This window comes from Pongo pygmaeus, chromosome 2, assembly GCF_028885625.2.
Source record: "Pongo pygmaeus isolate AG05252 chromosome 2, NHGRI_mPonPyg2-v2.0_pri, whole genome shotgun sequence".
NCBI lineage: Eukaryota > Metazoa > Chordata > Mammalia > Primates > Hominidae > Pongo > Pongo pygmaeus.
This window is the reverse complement of record NC_085930.1, coordinates 39,569,997-39,595,398: the sequence shown is the minus strand read 5'-3', so window position 1 is coordinate 39,595,398 and position 25,402 is coordinate 39,569,997.

Genomic DNA, 25,402 nt, shown 5'->3' with positions numbered 1-25,402 from the left:
GGTAAAATCATTTCTAACACAATTTTCATGTTGGACTTTTTAACATTAACAGACAAATGTATAGGTATAAATTTCTATTGAAAATGTTTTCATAGATTAAGACTTTAATTTATTAAGGAATATAATATATTGGGATCTGAGAGTAAGAAAGAGCATTGAGGGAAAGTAATGTACCATTTATAGTGGATTGAGAAGAGGAAAACAGAGGCTGATTTAAAATGCAAATGCAACACGTGCACCAAGGGAAAGGCCAGATGCTACCACAAAGGAAAAGATCACTTAAATAGAGAAAAGTGGTGAGGTGGTCCTGCCATCACATCACCATTAGTTTGCTGAACCTCTACTAACTCACGCTGTAGCAGTCAGTACCGCATTTATATTGAGAGTTTTAATTTAGTTTAGCAAAATATCATCCATCACATTAATTTAATGCTGTTACTCTGAATTTTTATTTTCTTAAATTTTTTAGTATTTGCTATAAATGCTTGGTTTTATGGTTGGGAGAGAATTAGGCACATGAGGGATTTATTCTGTCGTATGTTTTTATGTATTTAAGCAAGATAAAAATAACTGAAGTCAACACTGCTAGTTCGTAATACATGTTTCCTTTATGTGAGTTGTTTTTCTTTTCTCTAGTTGGGAGTCATTGTCTTTGACTATAATCATTCATACAGCAGTTTTAAAACAAAAACAAACATAATCTAAAACCTACTATAATCTGTTTTTGAAATGCTAATAACAGGTTTGCCAGTTTTAAAGTGTAAAGCAATTCATTGTCACAGCTAGCTGACAAAAGCTTGGGGGCAAAGATCTGCTAAAATTATATTAAGAAAAATACAAAACAGTTAACGCTTGAACTTTGATACTGTTTGAAAATACTAGAATGAGTCTGTACTAGTATGTATAACATTTTGTTATTTATGGACATTTAAAAACAAATGAAAACGCTTGAAAATAGCTGAAAATTAAATACATCTTAACCAATATAACTAAGTCAACTTCCTCCCCAAGGAGAATAAAATAGCAACAAAAAATTCAGGGTCTCTATTTACCAAAAGTGTATTCTTCTATTTCTTCTCTCTCTTGTTTCACATATTTTAGGCATTTTGCCAATGTTTAGGCCAGTGATCCATTTATTGCCATGAGATAATATAACGACAGATGATAGTGGTCAGAAGTCTTCTCAAACTGCACAGCTTTCTAGAACACTTAGTAGATTTGGGAGTTTTGTGTTTCTTCCCATGATAATTTGATTATACTTTACCAACTGCCAAAATTCTTGTACTAGAGAAATGAGTAAAGTAGCCCTGTAGTGAGGCTATTCATTTGAAGTCAGATTTTCACTAAATACAACAAAATGGCTGCAGGCAGATGTTTCACAGTGGCCCTAAAATGCTGTGTTTTGCAAATGCATATATTCAGGATTATAAGCATTGGTGCCACCTGCTCTTGAATAGTGTGTCCTTTTTCTTCCCCACTGCTCCCCTAACCCTTCATCATCACTTCGCAAATTTACTCTCCAACTGTTAGTTCAAATGAAAATATCAAATATTTGGTTCAATGGTAAGATAGTTACCATCATTGCTATGGTTTGAATGTTTGTGTTCCCTCTGAAATTCATGCTAAGTCTTAATCCCCAGTGCAACAATGTTAAGAGGTGGAGCCTTTAGGAGATGATTAGCCTCAGAAGAGGAGTGCTGCCGTGAGACCCTCAGTCTTCTTAGTGTGTATGTAAGTGGGCATGATCAGAATGCTGGTAGAAATAGGGAAAGATTCTGAGATGGTCTTAGACGGAAATTACAAATATTATATTGAAAACTAGAGGAAAGGACAACCTTGTTACAAAGTTGCAAACAACTTGGCTGCGTTGCCTCAGTGTCCTAGGGCTTTGTGGAAGGCAGAGTTTAAGAGCAGTGAACTTGGGTATTTGTGGAGGAATGTCTGTGTAAAGTGTTCAGGTTGCTGCGTGGCTTCTATTGATGTCTTCAAGTAAAATGCAGAAGAGAGAAATAAATTAAAGATGGACTGTATAATCAAAAAGGGAACAGAAATTAACGATTTGGAAATTCTAAATGTTTCCATGTAAAGAATGAAAAGGGTTGTTTTGGGGAGAATAGCAAGAATGTGGCCAAGTGACATGGAAATTAGTATGGATAAAAGGAACCCAGATGCCATTCATCAAGACAGTGGAAGAATGACCCTGAAGGAAGTTTGGAGATCTTTAAGGCTGCCACCCCCATCACAGGCCCAGAGTGCTAGGGCCTTGAGAGCAGAAATATTTCAAGGTAGGGGCCCTGAGGTATGGGCTCACAGAAGGTCCGCAGCTCTTCTCTCCTTCTCATCGCCCGCAGCGCAGTGAGAGGGAGGGTGTGTTTCAGGGGGCTGTGTTTCAGTCTGTTTTTTACAGCTAGCTCTTTCACAGTCCTGGGGCCCTGCTCCAGCCCGCATCTCCTGGACTGGTCTGGCCCGGCCTCTGCTTCCTGTTGTGTGGGGCGGCCACCCACTGCTGGCAGAGGGTGGGAGGGCTATAGTGTTACAGCTCTGGCTCAGGCAATACCAAGGTCTGGGCCCCCAGAAGAATCACTACTCTTCACTCCCACAGTCTGTGAGCACGTCACTGCCCGCAGCTCAGTGAGTCAGCCAGGAAAGCGTTACAGCTCCTTTCACTCCCGCTGTTCAGCAGGTTTCGAGTTCTTATCCCACATCCAGGAAGAATGAGGTTATGCAGACACCCGGAGGGTGAGCAAGGCTGAGAAAAGTTTTATTGGGCAACCAGACAGCTCTCAGAAGAGAGGTGACCTGAAGCAGGTAACCCCTATCTGCAAGTAGGTACTCCCAACTAGTGTCTAGTCTGGCTCTTAAAAGTAATACCAAACCATTACTTTTTAATTGTTCTATTTGTAATATTTACATTCTATTGAATAACCAAGGGAATTCAAAATCCTTTGCTTATACGTTAAGTTTTTAAAATGGAAAATAAATAAAGGTTGTTATAATATTATGTTATATGAATATATGACAGGAATAAATATGATAACTAGACCCACAGAAAATGCATGTAGTCCTATGTCATTTCAAAGAGAATGAGGATGTTGCAAGAGACAGAGCATATGCATTCAGATTCTTATATGTTAATGCTTGTTCAAAATCAAGTCATAATTAAGGACAAGCTACAAAGTGAGAAAAAATACTTGGAAATCACTTATCTGACAAAGGACTAAGTATAGAATATAAAAACCCCACTCGAAACTCAACAGGTAATAAAACAACCAATCTTGTTTTAAAAATTGGAACATAAACCATCACTTCACCAAAGAGCATATGCAGATGGAAACAAGCATATGAAAAGATGATCAACATCATTAGCCATTAAAAAAATACAAATTAAATCCACAGTGAGATAATATGTATTAGAATGACTGGAAAAGAAAACCAAGCAGATGTCACAAAATCAAGCATATGTCACAAACCAAGCAGCTGTCACAATATAAATATGCACTTAATATATGATCAAGCAATCCCACTCAGGTATTTATTCTAGAGAAATAAAAACATGTTCATATAAAAGCTCATGTACAATATTTATAACAGCTCTTTTTTATAATTGCCAAAACATAGAGATAAACTAAATTTCTTCAATGAGTGGATGGATATATTATGACACATTCATATAATAATCTTCAACAATAAAAAGTAATAAACTATTGATACACACAAGGATTAATATTTAAGGCATTAAGCTGTGCTAAAGAAGGTTGTTTTAAAAGATTACCTACTGTATGATTATATTTACATGATGCCTTACAAAAGGCAAAACTGTAGTGAAGATGAAATAATGAGTGAGGCTGGGTGAAGTGGCTCACGCTTGTAATCCTAGCGCTCTGGGAGGCCGAGGCGGGCAGATCATCTGAGGTCAGAAGTTCAAGACCAGCTGGCCAACATGGTGAAACCCCAGCTCTACTAAAAATACAAAAATTAGCTGGGCATGGTAGCGTGTGCCTGTAATCCCAGCTACTCGGGAGGCTGAGGCAGGAGAATCGCTTGAACCTGGGAGGGGGAGGTTGCAGTGAGCTGAGATCATGCCACTACACTCCAGGCTGGGTGACAGAGTGAGACTCTGTCTCAAATGAAAAAAAAAAAAAAAAGAAATAATGAGTGGTTGCCAGAGGTTAGGGTTGGGGAAATGGTGCAACTACAAAGGGACAGCACGATGGAGATTTGTAGGTGGAGGAAATTGTTTTGTATCCTCAACTATGGATCGTGGTGGTATCAACAAGTTTTAATACTCATGGAATTGTACATCAAAGAGATCAATTTTAGTGTATGTAGTTTTTAAAAAGTAAGATAAAGTAAAATAAGTTGTACCATGTATTAGTTACTTCAGATCTGGAGTATAACTTTCAACCCTTTCCCTAGAATTTTCTATTGTATTTTTCCTTTTTGACAGAAGAAAATATATAGTTTTCATCAAATAAATGTGTAAAAGATTTATGTAAATGTATTTTATAAATATCTTACAGCTTCTTAATTATAATAATAGTATATGTTACATGGCACTTACTTTCATTTTGAGAGCATTCTTGGAGTCCTCTGACCTTCTATCTAATTTTGTCTAAATATTTGCTCGGTGTACTATACTATTGTCATCCATAATTTTTTTACCTTTGCACTCCTGGGTTGGTACTGTTGTTTTCTGGATTTTGAGCTCTTTTCTCAGGAATGGTTACAATTTTCTCAATTTAATCTTTAATTTTTTTTAACTAAATCTTCATGAGATGTAAGATTTATATATTTTCGCATGCCCCAAAATATATTTTTCTTTTATGCCTGGTAATAATTGGTCTGGGTAAGGAAATCTAGATTTCATGTCATTTTCAAAGAGCTCTGAAAGTGCAGATATCAAACTCACTGTCTTAATTTGGGTTCTTCAAGAAAGCAGGACCTAAGCAAAAATTTAAGTATAGGTAGTTTATTTTGGTGTTAGACCCAGGATCAGAAGTGAGAGAGTGGGGAGAGTGAGGTTGTTAAGAAAGAAAATGCAATCTTAGGGTGCTCTATCAAAGTAGCTGCTATGGACAACTGGGCTCAATTCCTCCAGCATCTTCTGAGAAGTGTACCTACTACCTCCCAGATTTTTCCATCTGGAGTATAGGACACTGGAGTACTTAATACACAGGTTACCACTCCACATTGGTTTGTTGGTTTCTCTTAAGGTGCATTAAATTTCTCCTTACCACTGCCATTTGTTGTTAGTACTTGAAAGTTCCTACAATGCTGGAAAAAGCTCTGAGGCAAAATGCAAAAAGACGCACACTTTTCAGCATTATATAAATTTGAGGCCACCTGGAACTGTCTACTACAACTGATAATGAAATCATATGTGCATTGATAGGATGTGACCAAGGACCCACCCCAGAGGTGTCTGGTTCACTCCTTACACTGTAGATATATCTCCTTATGTACCCGACATGGTTTGGTTGTGTCCCTACCCAAATCTCATCTTGAATTGTTATCCCCATAATCCCCATGTCCCAGTGGGAGGTAATTGAATCACGGGGGTTGTTTCCCTCATGCTGTTCTCCTGATAGTGAGTGAGTTCTCATGAGATCTGAGGGTTTTATAAGCATCTGGCATTTCTCCTGCTGGCACTCATTCTCTCTTCTGTCACCCTGTGAAGAAGTGCCTTCTGCCATGATTGTAAGTTTCCTGAGCCCTTCCCAGCCAAGCAGACTGTGAGTCAATTAAACCTCTTTCCTTTGTAAACTACCCAGTCTTGAGTATTTCTTGTGAGAACAGACTAGTATAGTACCAATTAAGTTCACTCAGTTTCTGATACTTCAAGGTAGTAACCAGCTGGAATTTTTATAAGATTTAATACAGGAGTCTCAATGGAACAGACTACAGTTCCTAATGCTGCCATTTTGTCTAAGACCATTATAGATATTTATCATCTCTTGTCTCAATTGTTCATTCTAGATTTTCTCCCTTTTTTCAGCCATAATTTTAGCTCGTCTAAACTGCTTACCTGGTGTGATGATCAAGAGCTTAATCTCTGAAAGGTCAGTTAAATTACTCAAAGTTTCTTCTGTGATTACCAACTATCTACTTCTGGATAACAAGGCACTAAAAAATTTAGTGGCTTAAAACAACATATTATTTATTATGGTTTCCTGTGTTGACTAGACTTAGCTGGGTTGTTGCTTGGGATCTCTCCTATGGTTGCAGTCTGTTAGAAATAGATATTACAGTCATGAGAAGGCTCAAATGACCTGAATGCCTAAGTTCCAGTTCACTGCAGGCTGGTGACTGGAGTATCTACACATTGCCTGTCCATGTCTTAGGCTTCTCATGTACGGCAGTTGAGTTCCAAGAATAAGTTTATAGAGAGACAGGAAGTATAAATGTTATGGGATCTTTGGGGTGTCAATTTTTCTGGCTGGAAACCTCTGTGGCTAGTGGTGCCTTTGCCTGACTTCTTGTTCTATGTCCAGAAAGAATGAGGTATGCAGACAAGTGAAGGATCAACAAGACAAAGAGGAGCTTCATTAAGTGTTAGAACAGCTCAGAGGAGACCTGCAGAGGGTAGATCCTCCCTGTTACTACCAATGTCTGCTGCTCTCAGCAGAGTGGAGGCCCTGGAGAGGGTAGCTCCTCTCTGCAGCTGGTAGCTCTGATGCCTCTGCTGGTCTCTGAAGCTCTCAGTTCAGAAGGTAATTCCTCTCTGCTATCAGCTATCTCTATTCTCTCCACACTCTGTCCTGCTCTGGCTGAGCCTGGGGCTTTTATTGACCTCAGAGGGGAGGAAGTATATGCTGACTGGTCCATGGGCAGCCATGGGAGGGCCCAGGAAAAAGCACCATAAGTTCCCCATCTCATCAGCAGGACTGGCATCCTGGCCCCCAGCTTCGGGCCTGCTCTGGCCTGAAGGTGGGGCTTCACTGAGGATTCACCCCCTTCCTCCCAGGAGCCTGTCTGCCTCCCATGTCAAACATGGAGCCCAGGCTGCTGGTACCTGCAGGCCATCACCCAACCACCCCCAACCCCACCTCAGTGTCCCTTCCCACACTTCTTGGTGCCTCAAGTCCAGAGGGGGCCAAGGCAGCAGGAGGCTGGCATGTCAGTGCTGCCCCAAATGTGGGCACACCTGGCTAGGCTGTGACAGTGCCCAGGCTCAGCCCCAACCCTGCTTCAATATTGGAGCCAATGCTGGGAGTTAGGAGAGGCTAGGCAGTGGGAGCAAGCACCTCTGATCCTGCAAGGGCAACGGTGCCCTTCCCAGGCCCCCCAAGAGTGCAGGAATATCTGGGTCTGCAGCCCTGTTTTGGGAGGCTGCAGCTGTGCTGGGGGGCAGGGCTTCTGCTTGCTCTTGGAGTGACATGCCCAGATCCACAGTCACAACGTGGGCGGCTGCAGCCCCACCCTCCTTGCAACTCCAGGTCCTTTCTGGGCCTGGGCTGACATCCAGGGCAGGCGCCACGTTGTTGTGAGCTACCCCTGTGTCCTCAGCACGCAACCTGGCCGAACTCCATCATGGCGGCTCCCAGGGTGGTGGGCTGCAGGCAGCGAGGGCTTCCCAACTCCTTCCTGTGCCCTCCCTGAGGTGGCCAGCATGATGGCAGTGGTTGCACCAGATGGCCCACTGTTGCCATCAGAAGCTGCCAGTTTCTTAAGGCCAGGACCTGGCATGGTGTGACTTGCATTATATTAGTTAAAGCAATTACAGATCCTGCTCAGATTTAAGATGGGCATAAGACTTATTTTTAATGGAAAGATTGAACTTTTCATAAAATAACCTATGTTTGCAACTAAGTAGTTTTCTTAGTGTCCTTCCTGTTTAGATATCTGGAAAGAGCTTTTTCTTTAATTTTGTCCCATTTCTCTCTCTTTCAGTCCAAGCTGATAATCATTCCTTTAAAGTTTTTGTGGACTTCCTGTGTATTAAATTACAATCCACTTTTTTAAACCAGTGGTTCTAAAATGTAGATTATTTTGTCCTACAGGCATTTAGACGGCCTGGAAGCAATTTTGACTGTCAAGAATTGGGTGAAGAGGCCAGGCACGATAGCTCACGCCTGTAATCCCAGCACTTTGGGAGGCTGAGGCAGGTGGATCACCTGAGTTCAGGAGTTCAAGACCAGCCTGGCCAACATGGCGAAACCCTGTCTCTACTAAAAATACAAAAATTATCCAGGCATGATTGTGGGTACCTGTAATCCCAGCTACTCAGGAGGCTGAGGCAGGAGAATCACTTGAACCCAGGAGGCACAGGTTACAGTGAGCCAAGATTGCGCCGCACTGCACTCCAGCCTGGATGACAGAGCGAGACTCCATCTGAAAAAAAAAAAACAAAAGAAAAAAGAATTGGGTGAAGAGCATCCTACTGGCATCTAATGGATAGAGCCCACAAATATTGCTAAACATTCTACAAGGTACAGGACAACACAAAAGACTCCCTCATTCCAACAAAAAATTATCTGGCCCAAAATGTCTATAGTGCCAAGGTTGGAAAGTCCTGCTTTAGATAACAGCCACACCCGTAAGTCTATTTGAGACAGTCCCTTCATTACCTTTGGTTCCCTATGATAATGTCCTCAATATTATTAGAAAACTTAATGTGTCACAGAGAGGGTATACAAGGACCTTTATCTGTTTGAAGTTATCTTTCAGATACCACTTTAGCTCTTTCTTCAGTTTATCAAGGATCTTATACTTCCACACGATTTGATATTTGTTTTGAAAAAATTTATACTATGACATTCTCTTCCTGGAGAGATTGGAGATTTTAAAAAAGTGGTCTTATTTTTGGTCCCAGAAAGCTTGATCTTTTATGTTTCATTTAAATTTTGATTTAAAAAATGGAAGTATTTCCCCTTTATTTCATTTATCTCTTCTTATATTTTATCATAGGTAGCTAAAATCAGCCAGATGAAGCTTGAAATTCTGCCTTCAAATCTCCGTAACTATCCCAATGTTACTGGGTACTCTTTCTATTTTTCTTATTGCCAAAAGTGATAGTGTTGCCAGATTTTCTGCCACTACATAAAAAGTGCCTCTTTTCACTAGCTTCTGTTATGGACTGAATGTATGTATCCTCCACAAATTCATGTTAAAGCCTTAACCTCCAATGTGACTATCTTTGGAGGTGGGGCCTTTGAGAAGTAATAACATTTAGATGGGCTGATGGGGGTGGAGCCATCATGATGAGGTTAGTTCCCTCATAAGAAGAGGAAGAAAGATGGATTTCTCTCCAAGTACACACATTGAGGAAAGGCCATGTGAGTGATACCAACAAAGTTGGTACCCCTTAAAATGGGGTCTGTCCCTGTCCAGTGCCACAAAGTCAATATGCAAAACCAAAAGCGAGCATCTAGAAGTGCAGGTATAGGGCATATTTAATGAAAGTGTTGGGCATTAAAAACGAGGAGAGGAATATTCATGTATTTTCTGGGAGTGGGTAGAGAACTTCTTGGAACTGGAGTTGCCACCTTCCTTTTTGTCGTTTTATGGTTTATTCTGGTCATTGTCATAGTGATTGTCAAGGGTCATGGTGCTTGTGGGAGTGTCACTGAGCATGGAAATCAGACTACAATGAAGTTAGAAGCTCTTCAGAGGTCAGGTGACCTGCCATTTTAGATCCCACCAGTCTTAGCTGGTTTAATCACAAGGGGAAACTTCTGACTTTAGTCCTGTTTCCTAAAGATAAGCAGAGTTAAGGTGGGACAGAAATTGACCTAGGTCTTGAAGGCATCACACTAGGTAACATGAGGACACTGGGAGAAGGTGGTCATTTGCAATCCAGAAAGAGGGCCCTCATCAAGAATCAAATCTGCTGGCACCTCGATCTCAGACTTCCAACCTTCAGAACTGTGAGAAGTGTCTGTGGCTAAGCACCTAATCTTTGGTATTTTGATATAACAGCCTGGACTGAGTAGGACAGCCTCTAATAACATCCTCACTGTCTTCAAGCCCTCTCCAACAGCCTCCTTGAGGTCTTCCAGGTTTCACTATCAGTCTCCTGCAAACTCTTCCAGCATCTGCCCATTGCTTAAACCCAAAGCCAATTGTCATTAATTTTTAGATTTTGTTTTTTCTAGGAGTAAAATTTACTTTGCTCTTGTTAGGCTGTCACAGTTGTAATTATTCCTTCATCATTGTCACCAGACATGTGAGCACCAACATTTTAGTTTATGTTTCCCTAAACTAATGCCTGAGAAAAAGACTTAAGTGAAGTTCATCTGTTTGAAATAATATTCTAAGAAACAGGGTTAAGGGAAGGGAGTAGTGAGACAAGGAAGGAGGAAAGATAATGAGGTCACTGCTTGGAGCTTTAGTCTGCTAGGATTTTTGAAGCACATATAATGCCACCCAGAATTATCCCCTGGAAAGACAGTATGCACTTGAGTTGGGATGCTGTATCTGTGAGGTGTCCCTTTATGTGAAATGTGCTTTTCAAATGTTCTGAAATTAGATCTGTAGCGAGGGGCTGTGGCACAGAGGAGCACTGAAAATATCTTCTACACCAAAACTCATTATTTATAGGCTGTTTTTTTTTTCTGGAAGCTCTTAATATTTTCTCTTCATCCTAGATATTTTAGATTACGTTATTACATGTCTAGGTGTAGGTCTTTTTAATTTCATTCTGCTTGGCACTTAGTGACCCTTTAAATATAAAGTCTCATATCTGCTTTTAACTCTAGGAATTTAGAACTCATACATAATTTCTGCTTCTCCATTTTCTTTGTTCTTTCTTTGGAACCTCCTATTTATTAGGAATCAAAATCTGCTATATTCTATTTCTTTGTCTTTGTGTTATGTACTCTAGGAGATTTCTTTATCAGGAAACCTTTCTGCTGAGTTTTCAATTTCAGAAATCATATTTTGAATTTCAAAAACTCATTCTTAGATATTTGTTTTTTGTGGCATTCTATTCTTGTTGCATGGATATATTATCTTGTTAAGTGGAACAGAAGAGAACTGAAGATATACATCTTTTATTTCTTAAAAATCTTCACACAAAGACGAGTCTCAAGGGGAGTAAGCCAAATAATTGATCCTGGAGAAAACAAAAATAACAAGGAGAGACCTTATTATTTATGTTTTATTATGGATTATTATTTATTATTTATGTATTATTATGTTTTATTTCCTTATTAATTGAGTTTTCTCTAGGATCAGTTATTTGTCTTATTCTTCTTGATACTTTTTATTACACAATGATAATTGGATTTCCATTCATCTTTATGAATAAAAAAGTGTTGATTCACTTAAGTTGCTGGGATAAGTTTCGCTGCTGCTCTTTAGATTTGTTTGTATATCAAACTAACAAGCATTTCTTTTTTTATCTAAGAGGGAAGTATGTGTGTGTTGTGTATTGTTTGTGTCTGTGTGTGATGTTATTGGTAATCAGCAGGTTTCATTTGAATGTATATAGATGGTACATAGATGAGAAGCAGGCAGACAGTCTGCCCATGGGATACACTGGAGAAAATCAAGGTGACTTTAGATGGAAAATCTAGCACTTGGAACATTGGCTATTCCCAAGCAGTTGATTCAATTTCTTTAGGAAACAGTTCTTTGATTTATGCTCAGGGAACATGCAAGACCTGTCAGGCATCATTCACATGGCAATAGGAGTCTGTTGGGAGGAGCCAAGATACCGTGATGTGGACAGTTTTAAAATAGTTTCCTTTGTTGCTTCTCTTTAGTTATTGCTTACTCTCCGGACCTGCTAGTTCTCAGCATCGGCCTCCTCTAGATTCTCTAGAAAGAGCAGTTTCCACCAATGCTGACGTCTGTTCCTATTCAGCTTCTGACCTATGTCTTCATCTGCCTGCATAGTTTATCTGCCTTTATAACTCCTTCTACTTTTAGCTATAAAAGAGCCATCAGAATATTTGCTCCAGGGATGGGCTCTCCGCTCCAAAACGTACTTTGGTTATAAATTTATCTCATATTATATGTCTTTACCCTGAGTTAAATAAAACTGTGAGACATTGAAGAGGTAACTACATCTTTTCAGTCTGCCATTTTAAACTGGCAGCAACAAATATTTTCTTAATTGATTTAATAAAGTTTTATGTCTTCTAGTAACAATGTAAAACTTAAGTAGAAAGTATTTTATATTTTTTAAAAACACAAAGATTTTCTTTATGTAGAACTTAACTTTTAATAGACTTTTAAAAACTTTTATTTAGGCTCAGAGGTACATGTGAAGACTTGTTACATAAGCTACGAAAGTGACTTTAATATCCTGAAAACATATAGCTAAGACCCAGACTGGGATTAGAAACCTCACTATGCTTAGCCCTAAACCCAAATAGTTAAATTAAGAAAACTACTCGCCAGAGTACTACAAGCAACAGCTTAAAACTCAAAGGGCTTGGCAGTGCTTTATATCCCTCTAGAGGAGCCTGTTCTATAATCGGTAAACTCCAATATACCTCTCCATCTCTCGTCACTCAGCTTATATACCACCATCTTCAGCAAACCCTAAAAAGGCCTTAGAGTAAGCACAAGTATCTACATAAAAACATTAGGTCAAGGTGTTGCCTATGAAATGATAAGAAATGAGCTACATTTTCTATTTCCCAGAAAATTTTACAATAACCATAATGAAACCTAAAGATTCAAGGAGGATTTAGCGGTAAATGAAGAACAGAGTGCTTGATCAAATGAGGCCGTGAAGCATGCACACACCACCCATCACCCTCTCAAATACTAGTCTAGAGACCACTATTACTAATAATTTTCCTACACATGTATAGAGGAGATAAGTTGTAACATGGTAAGCGTACTGGAAAGTGCTCTTGGACTAACCAAAATGTAGCTTAACTTAAAGCACCCAGCTTACACCCGGAAGATTTCATATTACCTGACCACTTTGAGGCAACTCTAGCCCCAACTTTATTAAACTGTATTACCATATCTCCTTAAACCAAATCATTTACCCTGGACAAAAGTATAGGTGATAGTAGTTACTCTGGTGCAATAGCTATAGTACCACAAGGGAAAGATGAAATAATCACACCAAGCATCAAAAAGCAAAGACAAATGCTTGTACCTTTGCATAATGAATTAACCAGAACAGACTTCACAGAGAGAATGCTAGCCAGGACCCCCAAAACCAGACGAGCTACTCAAGAATAGCTAAATGAGCACACTCATCTATATAGCAAAATTGTGAAAGGATTCATGAGTAGTGGTGATAAACCTATCGAGGCTGGGGATAGCTGGTTGTCCAAGACAGAATTTTAGTTCAACTTACTTCTGGGACTCAAAAGTGAAAAGGAGACATTTCTAATTTTATTATTAAGGTCATTATTATTATCAAGGATGATAGTTGATTGATTGAGTTTATGATGGTTCATTGTCCAGAGAATAGCATATTGGAAATGATTCCTATTATGAGAATTATAGATGCAGTTGCTTGTGTGAGGAAATATTTGGTAGCTGCTTCTGTGGAGTGGATTTTCTTTTTAAGTTAAAATTGGGATAGTGGCTAGTATGTTTATTTCTAGGCCTATTCAGATGAGACATCAGTGTGAGCTTAATATTGTAATGAGTTCCTATAAAGATAGTGAAAGAGAAAATAAGTTGGGTTAGAGGATTAATTGGTATGGAAAGGATAAAAACCAACATTTCTGGGGTATGGGCCCAATAGCTTATTTAACTGACCTTAGTATAGGATGTGGTGTATTAGGTAGCACAGAGAATTTTGGATTCTCAGGTGTAGGTTCAATTCCTATAATTCTACAAACAAGAGGATTTAAACCTCTATAATTTACTCTATCAAAGTAACTCTTTTGTCAGACATATTTCTTATGTTTGAGGTGGGATACTAGATATTAGGACAGGCATAGAGATGTGTCATCTGCAAAGCACTAGTGTGAATGGTAAGACATTTTTTCATAGAAGGTGTACAAGTTGATCGTAACAGAATCAAGGGTATGACTCTTGAAGTCATAAAAATAAGGTTGTTAAAAGGAGGGTTTTGGTGATGAAAATTATGGTATAGAGTTCTGGCATATGAATATCACATAATGCTCCTAGGAAGATAATAGTGGTTATGGCATTTATTATAATAATATTTATATATGTCACATAAAGAATAGGGCAAATGGACCTGCAGCATACTCCACATTAAAGCCTGAAACGAATTCTGATTCCCCTTCTGTCAAGTAAAATGGGACTCTGTTAGTTTCTGCTAGCATGGAAATACATCAGATCATAGGGTTAGAGGTCATGATGGCAGGAGTAGTCAGAATAAACTCTTGTGATAAGTACAGATAAACTGAATGAACCACTTATTAACACAACTGACAGGAGGATAATCAGCTAGGGTAACTGCATATGAAATTGTTTGGGCTGCTGCTCATGGCGTACCAATTAGTGCATATTTTGAATTGGATGCTCATCTTGATCATAAGATAGACAGCTAGGCTTGATGTGGCTAGTATAAATAAGAGACCTATGTTAAGATTAATTAGAGGAGGGGGGGAGGAGCCAAGATGGCCGAATAGGAACAGCTCCGGTCTACAGCTCCCAGCGCGAGCGACGCAGAAGACGGGTGATTTCTGCATTTCCATCTGAGGTACCGTGTTCATCTCACTAGGGAGTGCCAGACAGTGGGCGCAGGTCAGTGGGTGAGTGCACCGTGCGCCACCCGAAGCAGGGGCGAGGCATTGCCTCACTCGGGAAGCGCAAGGGGTCAGGGAGTTCCCTTTCCAGGGGTGACAGACAGCACCTGGAAAATCGGGCCACTCCCACCCGAATACTGTGCTTTTCCGACAGGCTTAGGAAACGGTGCCCCAGGAGAGTTTGGCCGGACCTGGCTCAGAGGGTCCTACGCCCACGGAGTCTCGCTGATTGCTAGCACAGCAGTCTGAGATCAAACAGCAAGTTGGCAGCAAGGCTGGGGGAGGGGTGCCCGCCATTGCCCAGGCTCGCTTAGGTAAACAAAGCAGCCTGGAAGCTTGAACTGGGTGGAGCCCACCACAGCTCAAGGAGGCCTGCCTGCCTCTGTAGGCTCCACCTCTGGGGGCAGGGCACAGACAAACAAAAAGACAGCAGTAACCTCTGCAGACTTAAATGTCCCTGTCTGACAGCTTTGAGGAGAGCAGTGGTTCTCCCAGCACGCAACTGGAGATCTGAGAACTGGCTGACTGCCTCCTCAAGTGGGTCCCTGACCCGTGACCCCCGAGCAGCCTAACTGGGAGGCACCTCCCAGCAGGGGCAGACTGACACCTCACATGGCCGGCCAGGTACTCCAACAGACCTGCAGCTGAGGGTCCTGTCTGTTAGAAGGAAAACTAACAGAAAGGACATCCACACCAAAAACCCATCTGTACATCACCATCATCAAAGACCAAAAGTAGATAAAACCACAAAGACGGGGAAAAAACAGAGCAGAAAAACTGGAAACTCTAAAAAGCAGAGTACCTCTCCTCCTCCAAAGGAACGCAGTTCGTCACCAGCAACGGAACAAAGCTGGATGGAGAATGACTTTGACGAGCTGAGAGAAGAAGGCTTCAGACGATCAAATTACTCTGAGCTACGGGAGGATATTCAAACCAAAGGCAAAGAAGTTGAAAACTTTGAAAAAAATTTAGAAGAATGTATAACTAGAATAACCAATACAGAGAAGTGCTTAACGGAGCTGATGGAGCTGAAAACCAAGGCTCGAGAACTACGTGAAGAATGCAGAAGCCTCAGGAGCCGTTGCGATCAAATGGAAGAAAGGGTATCAGCCCTGGAAGATGAAATGAATGAAATGAAGCGAGAAGGGAAGTTTAGAGAAAAAAGAATAAAAAGAAACGAGCAAAGCCTCCAAGAAATGTGGGACTATGTGAAAAGACCAAATCTACGTCTGATTGGTGTACCTGAAAGTGACAGGGAGAATGGAAACAAGTTGGAAAACACTCTGCAGGATATTATCCAGGAGAACTTCCCCAATCTAGCAAGGCAGGCCAACATTCAGATTCAGGAAATACAGAGAACGCCACAAAGATACTCCTCGAGAAGAGCAACTCCAAGACACATAATTGTCAGATTCACCAAAGTTGAAATGAAGGAAAAAATGTTAAGGGCAGCCAGAGAGAAAGGTCGGGTTACCATCAAAGGGAAGCCCATCAGACTAACAGTGGATCTCTCGGCAGAAACTCTACAAGCCAGAAGAGAGTGGGGGCCAATATTCAACATTCTTAAAGAAAAGAATTTTCAACCCAGAATTTCATATCCTGCCAAACTAAGCTTCATAAGTGAAGGAGAAATAAAATACTTTACAGACAAGCAAATGCTGAGAGATTTTGTCACCACCAGGCCTGCCCTAAAAGAGCTCCTGAAGGAAGCGCTAAACATGGAAAGGCACAAGCGGTACCAGCCACTGCAAAATCATACCGAAATGTAAAGACCATCGAGACTAGGAAGAGACTGCATCAACTAATGAGCAAAATAACCAGCTAACATCATAATGACAGGATCAGATTCACACATAACAATATTAACTTTAAATGTAAATGGACTAAATGCTCCAATTAAAAGACACAGACTGGCAAATTGGATAAAGACTCAAGACCCATCAGTGTTCTGTATTCAGGAAACCCATCTCATGTGCAGAGACACATATAGGCTCAAAATAAAAGGATGGAGGAAGATCTACCAAGCAAATAGAAAACAAAAAAAGGCAGGGGTTGCAATCCTAGTCTCTGATAAAACAGACTTTAAACCAACAAAGATCAAAAGAGACAAAGAAGGCCATTACATAATGGTAAAGGGATTAATTCAACAAGAAGAGCTAACTATCCTAAATATATATGCACCCAATACAGGAGCACCCAGATTCATAAAGCAAGTCCTGAGTGACCTACAAAGAGACTTAGACTCCCACACATTAATAATGGGAGACTTTAACACCCCACTGTCAACATTAGACAGATCAACGAAACAGAAAGTCAACAAGGATACCCAGGAATTGAACTCAGCTCTGCACCAAGCAGACCTAATAGACATCTACAGAACTCTCCACCCCAAATCAACAGAATATACATTTTTTTCAGCACCACACCACACCTATTCCAAAATTGACCATATACTTGGAAGTAAAGCTCTCCTCAATAAATGTAAAAGAACAGAAATTATAACAAACTATCTCTCAGATCACAGTGCAATCAAGCTAGAACTCAGGATTAAGAATCTCACTCAAAACCGCTCAACTACGTGGAAACTGAACAACCTGCTCCTGAATGACTACTGGGTACATAACGAAATGAAGGCAGAAATAAAGATGTTCTTTGAAACCAACGAGAACCAAGACACAACATACCAGAATCTCTGGGATGCATTCAAAGCAGTGTGTAGAGGCAAATTGATAGCACTAAATGCCCACAAGAGAAAGCAGGAAAGATCCAAAATTGACACCCTAACATCACAATTAAAAGAACTAGAAAAGCAAGAGCAAACACATTCAAAAGCTAGCCGAAGGCAAGAAATAACTAAAATCAGAGCAAGAAATAACTAAAATCAGAGCAGAACTGAAGGAAATAGAGACACAAAAAACCCTTCAAAAAATCAATGAATCCAGGAGCTGGTTTTTTGAAAGGATCAACAAAATTGATAGACCGCTAGCAAGATTAATAAAGAAAAAAAGAGAGAAGAATCAAATAGATGCAATAAAAAATGATAAAGGGGATATCACCACCGATCCCACAGGAATACAAACTACCATCAGAGAATATTACAAACACCTCTACGCAAATAAACTAGAAAATCTAGAAGAAATGGATAAATTCCTCAACACATACACCCTCCCAAGACTAAACCAGGAAGAAGTTGAATCTCTGAATAGACCAATAACAGGAGCTGAAATTGTGGCAATAATCAATAGCTTACCAACCAAAAAAAGTCCAGGACCAGATGGGTTCACAGCCGAATTCTACCAGAAGTACAAGGAGGAGCTGGTACCATTCCTTCTGAAACTATTCCAATCAATAGAAAAAGAGGGAATCCTCCCTAACTCATTTTATGAGGCCAGCATCATCCTGATACCAAAGCCTGGCAGAGACACAACAAAAAAAGAGAATTTTAGACCAGTATCCTTGATGAACATTGATGCAAAAATCCTCAATAAAATACTGGCAAACAGAATCCAGCAGCACATCAAAAAGCTTATCCAACATGATCAAGTGGGCTTCATCCCTGGGATGCAAGGCTGGTTCAGTATACACAAATCAATAAATGTAATCCAGCATATAAACAGAACCAAAGTCAAAAACCACATGATTATCTCAATAGATGCAGAAAAGGCCTTTGACAAAATTCAACAACCCTTCATGCTAAAAACTCTCAATAAATTAGGTATTGATGGGACGTATCTCAAAATAATAAGAGCTATTTATGACAAACCCACAGCGAATATCATACTGAATGGGCAAAAACTGGAAGCATTCCCTTTGAAAACTGGCACAAGACAGGGATGCCCTCTCTCACCACTTCTATTCAACATAGTGTTGGAAGTTCTGGCCAGGGCAATTAGGCAAGAGAACGAAATCAAGGGTATTCAATTAGGAAAAGAGGAAGTCAAATTGTCCTTGTTTGCAGATGACATGATAGTATATCTAGAAAACCCCATTGTCTCAGCCCAAAATCTCCTTAAGCTGATAAGCAACTTCAGCAAAGTCTCAGGATACAAAATCAATGTTCAAAAATCACAAGCATTCTTATACATCAATAACAGAGAAACAGAGAGCCAAGTCATGAGTGAACTCCCATTCACAATTGCTTCAAAGAGAATAAAATACCTAGGAATCCAACTTACAAGGGATGTGAAGGACCTCTTCAAGGAGAACTACAAACCACTGCTCAAGGAAATAAAAGAGGATACAAACAAATGGAAGAACATTCCATGCTCATGGGTAGGAAGAATCAATATCATGAAAATGGCCATCCTTCCCAAGGTAATTTACAGATTCAATGCCATCCCCATCAAGTTACCAATGACTTTCTTCACAGAATTGGAAAAAACTACTTTAAAGTTCATATGGAACCAAAAAAGAGCCTGCATCGCCAAGTCAATCCTAAGCCAAAAGAACAAAGCTGGAGGCATCACGCTACCTGACTTCAAACTATACTACAAGGCTACAGTAACCAAAACAGCATGGTACTGGTACCAAAACAGAGATATAGATCAATGGAACAGAACAGAGCCATCAGAAATAATGCCACATATCTACAACTATCTGATCTTTGACAAACCTGACAAAAACAAGAAATGGGGAAAGGATTCCCTATTTAATAAATGGTGCTGGGAAAACTGGCTAGCCATATGTAGAAAGCTGAAACTGGATCCCTTCCTTACACCTTATACAAAAATCAATTCAAGATGGATTAAAGACTTAAATGTTAGACCTAAAACCATAAAAACCCTAGAAGAAAACCTAGGCAATACCATTCAGGACATAGGCATGGGCAAGGACTTCATGTCTAAAACACCAAAAGCAATGGCAACAAAAGCCAAAATTGACAAATGGGATCTAATTGAACTAAAGAGCTTCTGCACAGCAAAGGAAACTACCATCAGAGTGAACAGGCAACCTACAAAATGGGAGAAAATTTTCACAACCTACTCATCTGACAAAGGGCTAATATCCAGAATCTACAATGAACTCCAACAAATTTACAAGAAAAAAACAAACAACCCCATCAAAAAGTGGGCGAAGGACATGAACAGACACTTCTCAAAAGAAGACATTTATGCAGCCAAAAAACACATGAAAAAATGCTCACCATCACTGGCCATCAGAGAAATGCAAATCAAAACCACAATGAGATACCATCTCACACCAGTTAGAATGGCAATCATTAAAAAGTCAGGAAACAACAGGTGCTGGAGAGGATGTGGAGAAATAGGAACATTTTTACACTGTTGGTGGGACTGTAAACTAGTTCAACCCTTGTGGAAGTCAGTGTGGCGATTCCTCAGGGATCTAGAACTAGAAATTCCATTCGACCCAGCCATCCCATTACTGGGTATATGCCCAAAGGACTATAAATCATGCTGCTATAAAGACACACGCACACGTATGTTTATTGCGGCATTATTCACAATAGCAAAGACTTGGAACCAACCCAAATGTCCAACAATGATAGACTGGATTAAGAAAATGTGGCACATATACACCATGGAATACTATGCAGCCATAAAAAATGATGAGTTCACGTCCTTTGTAGGGACATGGATGAAATTGGAAATCATCATTCTCAGTAAACTATCGCAAGAACAAAAAACCAAACACTGCATATGCTCACTCATAGGTGGGAATTGAACAATGAGAACACATGGACACAGGAAGGGGAACATCACACTTCAGGGACTGTTGTGGGGTGGGGGGAGGGGGGAGGGATATCATTGAGAGATATACCTAATGCTAGATGATGAGTTGGTGGGTGCTGCGCACCAGCATGGCACATGTATACATATGTAACTTACCTGCACGTTGCGCACATGTACCACAGAGCCTAAAGTATAATAATAATAATAATAATAATAATAATAAAAAGAAAAATAAAAAAAAGATTAATTAGAGGATATGGTATGGGGAGAGGGATTCATATAAGGAGGGCATTAGATAAGGCTAGGGTTGGAGCAATAATGTATAGGGGAATAGTGGATGCTAAAAGTCACAGGGGTTCTTTAATAAAAAGTTTTATTGCATCTGCAAAGGGCTGAAGTAGTCCGTACAGACCTACAATGTTGGGTCTTTTGCATATTTGTACATAGCCTATGATCTTTCGTTCAATGAGCATAAGGAATGCTATGGCAATGGCCCTAAGTCTCCTAATTCGAGCAGAACTGGGTCAAAGAGGAACTCTACTAGGACATTATCAGATTTATAATGTTATTGTCACTGCTGATGCATTTGTTATAATTTTCTTCATAGTAGTACCAATCATAAATGAAGGCTTTGGCAACTGGTTAGTTCCCCGGATAGTTGGTGCACCAGACATGGCATTCCCTCGAATAAATAATATATATCTTAGGTGCTTTACTATTAGAATTGTTGTTAGAGTTGTTGGTGGTTGGGTGAATAGTTGAATATGATGAGGTGGAAATTGTAATTGATTTTAATAATATAGAAAATTGGGTAATTTTTGAGGGTGAGGGAAGTAGGGTTATTACATGAGGATTCTATGGGTGTAGCTCCCTTGTATAGTTATGGATGTTGATTGGTGGTAGTTGCTGGTTGATCTCTGTTTGTTAGTATTTATGTTGCAATTGAGATTACTCGGGGGAACAGATTAAATAATTAAAAATAGAGTTAGGAGAGATGGAATAAGGAAGGGGAAAAAATAGAGTTTAATTAGGCCTTTCTGGGTAGATTCAATGGTGGAGGCTAAAATTTGGACTTGAGCAGTGTTTTTGGCATTGATTTTTCTAATCAAATCAAGTCTAGTAGAATGGAGGCTAGGTTTTGCCTTGCATGTAGATTTCAGTGTGGGGGGCAGTTGCACAATGTATTGTGATTGGATAAAACCCTAATATGTTTGAGAAATTAAATGTTTGTGATGGATGCTTAAGTTTAAGGTTTTTAGTCATTAGGTTAAGTTCTGTTGCTAGTGAAAAGCCTAAAATACTTACACCAAGGGCTACAAGTTTTAGGTGGAGTGGCATAGTTATTTGGGGAATTGATATTAGAGTAATGTTGCTGGAGATGAAGAATCTGGCGAAAATGCTACCAATTGTCAGGTGTTAGATTGCATTAATTAGGAGGGGGTTGTTTTCGTTGATGATAATTGAAGTGGTGAAGCGAAGTTGTCCTAACAGTGTGAAGAAAATAATTTGGGTGCTGTAGACAGCTATCAGGGAGGTGTCGATGAGAGTAATTAAAAAGGCTCAGACGTTGGTATATGACGTTTGCAGTTTTGATAATGAGATCTTTGGAGTAGAAACCTATAAGGAAAGGTATTCCTGTGAGTGCAAGGCTGCCAATAATAAGTGAGGAAGAGGTGAAGTGTAGGGCCTTAAATAACCCACCTGTTTTTCGGATATCCTGTTCATCACTGAAGTTATGGATAATAGATCCAGAGCATATGAATAATATGGCTTTGAAGAAAGCATGGGTACAAATGTTAAGAAATGCTCAGTGAGGTTGATTAATGCCAATTGTGACTGTTATAAAGCCTAATTGAGTTGAGGTGGATAATGCTACAATTTTTTAAACATCATTTTGTGTCAGGGCACCGATGGCTGTAAATAGTGTAGTGATAGCTCCTAGGCATAATGTGAGGGATTGAATGATTAAGTTGTTTCTATTAAAGGGTGAAATTGGATAAATAGGAAAACCCCTGCTACAACTATTGTGCTAGAATGGAGTAGAGCTGTGACTGGTGTTGGGCCCTCTATAGCTGATGGAAGTCAAGGATGGAGGCCAAATTGGGCTGATTTTCCAGCCCCTGCCAGAAGACCAATTAGTGGAAGGATACTGGGGTTGGGATTTAAAATAAACATTTGTTGAAATTCTCATGTGTTAGAGAATAGGAGGACTCATGCTATTGCTAAACCAAAGCCAGTATCACCGATGCAATTATATAGGATTGCCCGAAAGGCTGCTATATTAGCATCTGTTCGGCCATATCATCAGCTCATTAATAGGAAAAATATAATCCATACGCCTTCTCACCCAATAAAGAGTTGGAAAAGGTTTTTGGCAGTAACCAGAATTAATATGGTAATGAGAAAAATAAGTAAGTACTTGAAAAATTGGTTCCTGTTGGGATCTGAGTGTATCTACCGCATTTAAAATTCTCTGATAGATCATGTAATGAATAGTGCCACTGGAATGGATATTATAGAGAAGTAGTCCAGTTTGAAGTTGAGTGAGAGTTTTAGGGTTTGGATTGTTATCCAGTGCCAGTTTGAGAAGGTAGCTTTTTGGCTTGTGTATATAAATATGGTTGCAGGGATGAGGCTAATGATAAAGGCACATGCGCTTAGTCAAACTTCCGTTTATCACTTAATTTTTATCACTGCTGTTTCCAGTGGGGGTGTGTTTGACCTAGGTGTTGTGAGCTGCATTTATGCATACTTGATACCTGCTCCTTTTGATTTGTATAATCTAGAGGGCATTCTTACTGGGGCGGGGATGCTTGCATGTATAATCTTTCTAAGAACTAATAAAAAGGCCAGGACCAAACGTATGTGTTTATGGAGTTATGCGAACTCTTCTAAGCATTTTCAGTGCCTTGCTTTTGTAGTTAAGCTACATTAACTAGGCGAAGTACACTGGAGCTCAGGGAGGGGGTCTGAAGTGTTTGGTAAGTATTAAGTCAAAACCTTGTCAGGATGTAAATGGAAAGTGAGCATTTTAGCCCAGAAAGTCTAGTTTTTGATTTTTTTAATTGACCATTTCTAAAACTGCACTAATTGAAGGTTTAGCTAAAAAGCCATTTGTAGTTGAAGCTATAATTAGTTTAAAATTATAGCATCTAGAGTATACTCTCTTTAAAGTGGGTAGGGGTCTGAAGTGTTGTGTAGGTTATCAGGGCAAAACCTTGTCAGGATATAAATAGAAAGTAATCATTTTAGCCCAGAAAATACTGGGATTTTTATATTTTATTTCCCACCCCTAACTGTTCAATCAACGACCGACTGACCTCTATTCAACAGTGATTAATCCAACTTGTATTGAAACAAATAGTATCAATGCATAATATCAAAGGACAAACCTGATCCCTTATGTTAATTTCCATGATTCTCTTTATTGGTTCAACTAATCTTCTTGGACTTCTATCCCATTCATTTACACCAACTACTCAACTAACAATAAACTTAGGAATAGCAATTCCTTTGTGAGCTGGAGTAGTAGTCACTGCTTCCGCTTTAAGAAAAATACATTGTGGATACTGATGAGATGGCTAATTCTGTCAACTTAACTAGGCTACGGGATGCCTTGATAGCTGGTCAAACAACATTTCTAGGTACATTTGTGATGGTGTTTCTGGAAGAGACTAGCACTTGAATCAGTAGACTTGAGTAAAGAAGACTGCCTTCACCCATGTGGGTGGGCGTCATCTAATCCATTGAGGGCCTGAATAGAACAAAAAAGGGGAAGAAGGGTAACTGCTGGGACATCCATTTCGTGCCCCCAGACGTTGGTGCTCCTGGTCCTCAGGCCTTCAGACTAGGACTTACATTATTGCCTCCCCTGATTCTCAAGCCTTCGGGTTTGGAACTACACTGGCTTTCCTGGGCCTTCAGCCTGCAGAAGGCAGACTGTGGGATTTCACCTCCATTTGCAGAGCCAATTTCTCATAATCTCTACATATCCTATTGGTTCTGTATTTTTTAGAGAACGAATACAGCCTACTATGTATATATAAGACCCTGGGAATGCAAAGATGAACAAAATTAACCTTCTGCTCTCAATGAATCTTGGAAGTCTTCGGAGGTAGACAATTTCAAAACAACATATATAGTCTTAATATGGAATTAACAGTAGGGTATTGTGAATACACAAAAGTAGGAAGGACTCTCTGATCTCTAGAAAACAATTGTATACTGTGAATGAAAAAGACTAATTCTCCACAGTCTATACTCAATCTCTCTTACCTTTCCATAATTTTCTTCAGCAAACTTATTACCACCAAACATAGTACATGTTTATTTATTACCCATCTCTCTCAACTAGAAAATAAATTTATTACACCGGGGAAAAAAAAAAAGACTAAAGCTTCCGTAGCCCACTTTCTACCACAAGCACACTGATTCCACTTATCCCTATATTGGTAATCATTGAAACTTATCCTATTCATCCAACCAATAGCACTAGCTGTACGATTAACAGCCAACAATACAGCTGGCCACCTACTAATGCATTTAATTGGAGGAGCTACACTAGTATTATCAACTATTAGCCTACCCACAGCTTCAATTACATTTATTATTCTAGTTTTACTAACCATCCTCAAGTTTGCCATAGCCCTCATTCACACCTATGTCGTTACCCTCCTAGTGAGCCTCTACTTACACGACAACACATAATGATCCTTCAAACTCAGGCTTACCACATAGTTAACCCTAGCCCTCTGACCACTAACAGGAGCCCTTTCAGCACTACTTATAACTTCTGGCCTAGCCACATGATTTCATTTTAACTCAACTATCTTCCTGACTTTAGGCTACTAACAAATACATTAACAATGTATCAATGATGATGCGATATTATCCGAGAAGGCCCATTCCAAGGCCACTGTACATCAACTGTTCAAAAAGGCCTTTGATACAGAAAAATCTTACTCATTATTTCAGAGGTGTTCTTTTTCTGCCAGCTTCTTCTGAGCATTCTTTCACTCTAGCCCAGCCCCCACTCCAGAATTAGGAGGATGCTGGCCTCCAACAAGCATCTCTCCC